This window comes from Benincasa hispida, chromosome 3 (assembly GCF_027475165.1).
Source record: "Benincasa hispida cultivar pf3 chromosome 3, pf3_genome.v1.1, whole genome shotgun sequence".
Classification (NCBI taxonomy): Eukaryota; Viridiplantae; Streptophyta; class Magnoliopsida; order Cucurbitales; family Cucurbitaceae; genus Benincasa; species Benincasa hispida.
The window spans coordinates 10,971,708-10,979,387 of NC_143480.1; the positions used below are offsets into that span (position 1 = coordinate 10,971,708).

The 7,680-nt window shown below is 32.5% G+C and overlaps 1 non-coding gene across 1 annotated transcript; it reads right to left on the reverse strand.

The window, feature by feature from the left end:
- Window positions 1-6,416: 6,416 nt before the first annotated feature.
- Window positions 6,417-6,490, reverse strand: TRNAI-AAU (transfer RNA isoleucine (anticodon AAU)). Its single transcript has one exon. It is a non-coding gene; the product is annotated as a tRNA-Ile (tRNA).
- Between the last annotated feature and the right edge of the window lie 1,190 nt (window positions 6,491-7,680).

The following is a 7,680-nucleotide window of genomic DNA, read 5'->3' on the forward strand; positions in this document are numbered from 1 at the left end:
TATCCTCTTACAAGAGATTAAATAAAGAAACACGCAAAAACTGTCATCCTTTAGGAGTACACTCCTATGGTGCCTCGAGGCAATGCACAGTAACTTTATTCAATCCAGCGAGGGAGATCGAGGGATATGCTGTTGCACTTCCCACTCCCACTTACTATGAACACTCTCCCCATCCACCTTGATATTGACCTACTCAAACACCATCTGTTGGTAGGGGTGTTCGTTTCCATCAACTTAAATACTCCAGCCTAAACAGAACCCACTGTAGACAAAAGGTCCCTTATAGATAGATTTGCTACACTTTAACCTTTTATTAGTAAATTTAATCATATTAAACTGAGTAAAAGATTAAAGCCCTAAGGTTGCTAATCATATTAGAATCGTGATCTTAGGCCTATGTGATCCAAGTTTTAAACATTTTAAAACCATGAATTAAACCTAAGTGAGTATGCATGTCTTTCTTATTTTCTTTAGTTCTAATTTCTCTTTAACTTTTAAAAAGAAACAACTAAAAAAACCATTGTGCACAACAAGGTGTTTATAACATTTCTAAAGTAACCTATGTGTCATGCTTCATGCAATGTCCGGTCATTACTATACATAACTTTTATATAATGTGTAATAACCAAGCAAACATGTTATCATTCACCCTTATACTATAACAATTATAATATAAAGATGATGCATGTCAATGTTTTTTATGCATGCATAAATATAACTTTTATATTATATGATGCATGAGCATGCTCTTACATAATTAAATCATACTTCTCTAAATTATAACAATTACAATAAAGAGATGATGCATGACCAATGCATAACCTAAGATGGGATTTACTAAATGTTCATACCATATGACATATAAAAACCATTCATCGCATGTAATAATTAAGGATAATGGACAGAGATGAGCCTCTACAAAAAATGGGAATGAAATAACCCTATCTATTGCAAATTTCATCGAGTGAACCAGTTCACAGGCAAATCGAGTCTTGAATCGCCAGGAGGACTCCATCGTGTAGTAAACGCCAAAGGTAGACGATCTCCCAGCGCACACTAAACGATAGACGCATAAACTAAACGATCACGTAGATGACAACAAGGTTGCGAAGCCTGATTGTCTAGGCGATCACTTAACGCGGCGATAGGTAAACGATTTAGCTTGTGATACTAAATGATCATTTAGTCAGTTACTAAACGATTTACCTTGCGCGTTAAACTATACGTGAGCATCCCATCATCTACACGACCCGATACTCAGCAATCGCTTACCCATCATCTACACGACGCGATCAACCATTGATCGTCTCCTTCCTCGAAGAACTGCAATGCTTGCTCCGATCTTCATCACAAACGACTCAAGACTCAAACTGACTTTGAATTACAAACTCGATAATGATTATTAAAGCCTAAAAACGCAGGGGCCTTTACAAACAACCGAAAATGTAAAATAATTAAATCAAACCGAGGCTAACATTCACGAAAACATCCATTAATCTGCACATCCACAACAATTTAACAAAATTAAACAGAGTAGACATGTACCCACCAAGAATGTATATGTAATTCGTTTCAAGAATGAAATTGGAATATCAGAACCTAGCTCTGATACCAATTGAAGGAACTCTTAATGAAGAGCATCCATGAGCGCATTCAGATCTTTCCGATTTCATCATGACCGAAATACAACACATACATTCTAACATACAGTTATGCAAATTCACACTAATTAAAGGCATGCTTTGAACACTAAAATGTAAAGGAAAGAGTTCTCATACCAATTGAATACCTTCTTCAAGCTTTGGGACTCAAATGCAGCGGAAGAACCTCATCTCGTACTCTATTGCCCAACAAACAAGTCGGTTGCAGCAACATGGTCGTCTACACGAACGGCAGCAACATGAACAGTCACGAAAAAGTGAACGCAGTGGGGACGACACCACCAAAATGGAGCCCTTAGTATTCTCGGAGTGAGAATGCAAAGAGTGGTCTTTAGTGAATTTGGTAGAGGTAGGAGGAAGAACAAATCGTGTAGATGATAAGTAAGTGGGAGAGAAAAGGATCTATCGTATAGTTATGTGCTTATCGTTTAGAAGAAGCTACACGATCGTGTAGGTTTTACTAAGCGATCGTTTAGAAAACGCGGCACACTATGCGATCGTTTTGGAAAGCTAAGCGATCGTTTAGGGACTAGCATGCAATTGTTTATGCGCGAGGTATGCGATCGTTTAGACGATAAAACTCTATCGTCTAGGCTCTCGACTATGCAATCATTTACATTTTCACACTGATGCCAATTTTTCCGAACCTTTGAAAAATGAAACAAATTTTCATTTTATTCATCGGTTACCATAATCGAATGCGGCTGCTCCTACTAACACACGTCTGAGAGAAGTTTTAGGCCAATTATCATATAATTAACCAATTTAATAATTAATGAATATAATCATATTATATTCTTACCCTATAGTTTGATATCACATATCTACTATAGTAATTTCTCCTCTACTTGATATAAATCATATTTATATCTAAATTCCTCCAAAATAATGTATCTCATACATTTAGTCAATTATATCATCTATAATCAACCAATTCAATTATATCATATATAATCGAACTCCCTCTTGTCAATTTGAACATTTCAAATTAACTCAAACAATGATTCTCAACTTTATCCAAGCTACCCAGGGGACCTAAGGGACCTGTGGCTCGAAGCTCCAATGGTACATGAATAACTGACTAAACTCTTTAGCCTGAGTTCCACTATCCATTAACTATCAGACATTCCACTAAAGACCAACAGTTGAACTCTTCTTACCACAGATATATTTCTGTGTCCATCGAATAAGACCAATCATGAGTACGATGACCCTTCACAGATGCTCGTAAGTGTAGCTGGGCCAATTTACCATTTTGCCCATGTAGTTGCATCTCACTCCTTAAGTACCACTGATTTCTCTAATGAACAATACAACATAGTCCAACTATGTGTGAACACCTCTCGGGCCAAGAGAAGAGGTGTGGTGACACATCGTTTAAGCCCTGGAATCAGCCTTTAAGGGAGCTATCTATCTATTTACCCCTACTTCGGAGAAGGAGTGAATTCCATCTTGTGTAGCTAAGTTCCCAGCTCCAAAATTAGACGAGTCCCCAAAATGGTAGGTTTGAATCGGCGACTTTATCACTCGCACCCATACAAATCAAAGGACCACCCTCAATGACAGGAGTTCCTAACTCACTCAGGATTGAGGTCATGTTACCTATGGTCATCCTAGTGGAGTGAAGTCTCTATCATGAACGATGTTATATAACGAGATGTTAACACTTCGTGGTCGGGTCTTATACAAACTCTTTGTATAGGACGCCCCCGCTCGCATATCTCCTACACGAATGACTAGGATCAGACCATCTGTGACAAGTCAGAACATTTGTGACCATTTCACAAAGCAGGTCACATCCGTAGCATTACTAGGATAAGGTTTCCATCCTATATCTATATACTACAGACCATTTTGGTTATCACTCAAGACATGATCCACTTATATGTCACCACATACATGCTTAAGTTACATACAGATAACTAGGGATTTTACGTTTATTGGTTTGTGGTAAAGCAAATAAAACATGCAACTGAGCAAAATACAGGATGTGAAGTAAATATCATATATTATACAACACAAGCGTTCGTACAAACTGTTTACAAACTATAGAACACGAGACTTTAAAGCATCAACCCCAATAAGAAGATGGAACTAGAGTGATCACTAGTGGCTTTAAAGGAGCAATAAATGAAGCCAGTGGAGAAGAAGTTAAAGCTGAAGTTGATGGTGTAGTATTGGTGGAAGAAGAGGGAGCCACGTCTGATGGAGCAAGGGATGAAGACAAAATTCAAGTTAGAAGTATTGTCACTATTGGTGGAAGAGCCAATTTCAAAGAAAAAAATGGTGGCAACTTGGTTGGAGAAGGGGTCGGTGTGGTGCTCAAAGCATGGCAAATTAAAGTCTCTAAATGTTTGTTTTAATTACAGTGTAATTACGAATATTTCTTAATAAATCAATTACAATCTCATTTGTATGGTTGGGGGTAGTTTAGACTTTTATAAATTCGTTTATTTTTTTAATTCATTTTTTCATTATTACAAATGAAATGTTGATTTTCTATTTTTACAAATGAAAAGTTAAAATCTGTTGTTCTTCTTGTTAATTAGCCCACAATTAAATAAAATACAAATAATAAGGGTTGGTTGCACAAATAACAATCAGACCCAAAATAATGAAAGATGTAGAACAAGGATAAACATATTAGGGATATGACACAAAATTAGCGTTGAATATCATTGATAGCAGCTATCAGTGATAGCTATATAGGTAAATGACTAAAAAGCTCACGAGTAGCCCACCATTTCGTACTTCTTCTTCTAGTTTCTCAAATTTAAAACTATCACTGACAATAGCTACCAATGGTAGCAGTTAATAGCAGCTATAAGTGCCACTGACAGCTGCTATTAGTTACTATCATTGATAGCTCATACCAGTCATAACTTTCAATTTGAGAAATATTAATACAACCTTAAAATAGTAACAATTGAAATATCATGCCTTTCAATATGCTATCAGTTTTAATGGCTTTGATACACTTAAATCAATTGGAATCAAACTTAAAATATTAACACCTAAGACTATCGGTGGATATCAATGACAAACTTTTATTGGTAGTTATCAACTTTGAAAGGAAACTATCATCTTTCAAAGATTAATATTTAAAGTTATAAGTGATAAAAGTCTATCAATAAGAGGTCTATAAGTGACTATCTCTGATATTTACCTAAGTCACATCACCAATAATATCATTAATATCATTCATTTTATTGATATATACCTAAGTCATATCAATGATATACAGATATCACTGATAGCTTCAACTAGTGGCTATCACCGATAACTTATAGCAGTGGCTATCAATGATAGACTTTCATTAAATGTAATTGACTTTTATATCATTGATATCATCAATATATGGATATCACCTGAGTTCTTTCTCCGATATCGCTGATATCACTTATATAGTAGTAACCGATGATATCTTCTATTATTGATAACATACCATCAGAGATAACTTCTGTTATTCCTTTTTACCATCAAATAATATGTCATCATTATAGTTTCTATCATTGATAACATGTTATTAGTGATAGCTTCTAGGCATTCTACTTACACTTTAATTCGATATTAAACTTTATGAACTAAATTCACTAAGTTGGCTATCGATTGTAAACTTCTATAAGTGGCTATTAACCGTGAAAAAATATCAAAGATTAAGCTATCAATGATGGAAAAATATTAGTGGCTATCACTAACGGACTTTCATTAATGACTATCAATTTTGAAAGACTTCAATGGCTATTATTGAGAAACTTTTATTATGATTATCAATAATAGATTTTTATCACTAATAGATTTCTACCACTGATATCTACCTAAATTGGATATCACTAATATATGAATATGATTGACATCTATCTAAGTTTTATCACTAATATCACTAATAGTTAATATTATCAATATACAAATACACAAATATTTTAATGTGTACCCTTCATTTTAGGTCATCTATGCCATTTTTTCAAGTTTATTTCGGATAGACTTCAATACTTTTAGAGTCCTATAAAAAGAAAGAAAAAAAAAAACTATTGGCCTGTTTGATATCGTTCACATTTCTCACTTTTTGAGAAATAAACTTATTTAATAACTATTCTCTTTTCTTATTTCAAACTTTTAATAAGTCTTTCTAAAAATGGTGAAATTTTATAGACTAAAAAAATAGTTTCTTTCAGATCCATAATATTTAACGTTTCGTTATAATAATCAAATCTAATGATTGACTTGTTGGTGTTAAGTTACTTATGAATTGAGTGCTTTCAAGTGTTGGGTACGGAACTCAGTCCCATAAGAAAGGGAAGGGAAAAAGTAAAAACCGGATAAAAAAACAAAATTAAAAAAAAAAAAGCAAAAATTGAAGAAAGAAAAGAAAATTACAAAAAAAAGGAAGAAACAAAAATTGGAAGCAAAAATCGGAGAAAGGAAAGGAAATTTAAAAAAATAAAAAAATGAAAGAAAATATACACAATTAGAAAAATTCAAAGATCAACACTTCTATATTTATAAATATTTTTAAAATGTGACATATTTTTCAATTTTTTCCCCCTCATTTTAAGGCCTATTACAAATATCCTTTAGATAATCCAAATTCGTTCTTGATTGCCAATGCTCGTGGGCTGTGTGAAATCGAACCCAATGGTGAGATTCAGTGATCCGACATATCGTTGGGCCTTGGAGAAACAAAACCATATATAACGGCGCACTCTATTTGGTCAAAGGAAATCGCTGAGAATCGAAAATACTTTAATAATACTTTGGCCCATGCAGGTTTCGAACCTGCGACCTTCGCGTTATTAGCACGACGCTCTAACCAACTGAGCTAATAGACCAATATGTGCTTTAAGATCACATTATAAAATAAATAATTAATTAAAGTATGCGTTATACGTTTGTTTTATATAATTTTCTTTAGACCTTTAAAAATATGTAATCCACTAGTTTGAGGTCTAGAAGTTTCTACATAGAAGGTATATAGAAAATCCTATACTTCATAAATATCTTAAAGTTTAAATTTTTTTTCAAATATGACTTTTAGAATTAATTTTGGACAATTATATCATTTTTTTTATTATTTATATCCGATTTTTATATTTTTTTTTTCTATTTTCAAAATTACTTTAATGATGGTGAGAGAAAATATATTTATCATATAGAGAGGAAATGTATTTAAAATAACTTTTCTCATTTATCAATTGGAGAGAGAAAATACATTTATTGTACTTTTTTATCCATTTTTCAATTTGAAAAAAAAATGCATTTAATGAAATTTTATTTTCTATTTACATTGATTTTTACATAAACTTATTGGCATTTTTTATGAATTAATGGTTATTTTAAATATATCTTAGAACATTTTGACGGATTCATGATTATTTTAAATATGGCTTAGAGCATTTTGTTAGGTATTTGAAAATATTCTAACCAATATATTAAATATACTACAGTTTATAAATTAGAGATTGACTTAATGTTTCATATAAATCCCAGTATCAACCAATATATGAAATATATCACAATATATAAATCTTCATAATTTCATTTACGTCATAGTATATATATCATAATACATGAAGTATAAATAAAAAAAAAACACTCTCGTTTATATCAAATAAACAAATACATATACCGCATTATATATCAAATTTCCTATAGAAGCTAAAAAAGAGTACATATATATCACAATTATATAAAAAATAGAAAAAATAAAACTAAAAAATAGAAGCCAAGCATATGGATAGTGTTGGTATTAACCAGTTTCCCTTGGGGGTCTTAAACCCACATTGACAGATTTGATCAAGGAAGGATGTACCATCGTCGAATATTTTTTTTGCTTCTCTTCAGTTTATCAAATCTCCACGGTTGACATCAACATCACATTATAATTGGTTAGTAATTTCAATTGACGATTTTTAATTAGGATTTTCATACTCCAATCTAAATTGGTTTCTTTCTTCATGAATGAAATTATTTAAATAAATTTTTTATCAGTCTAGCCCTTATTTTCTAAACTGATATTTTA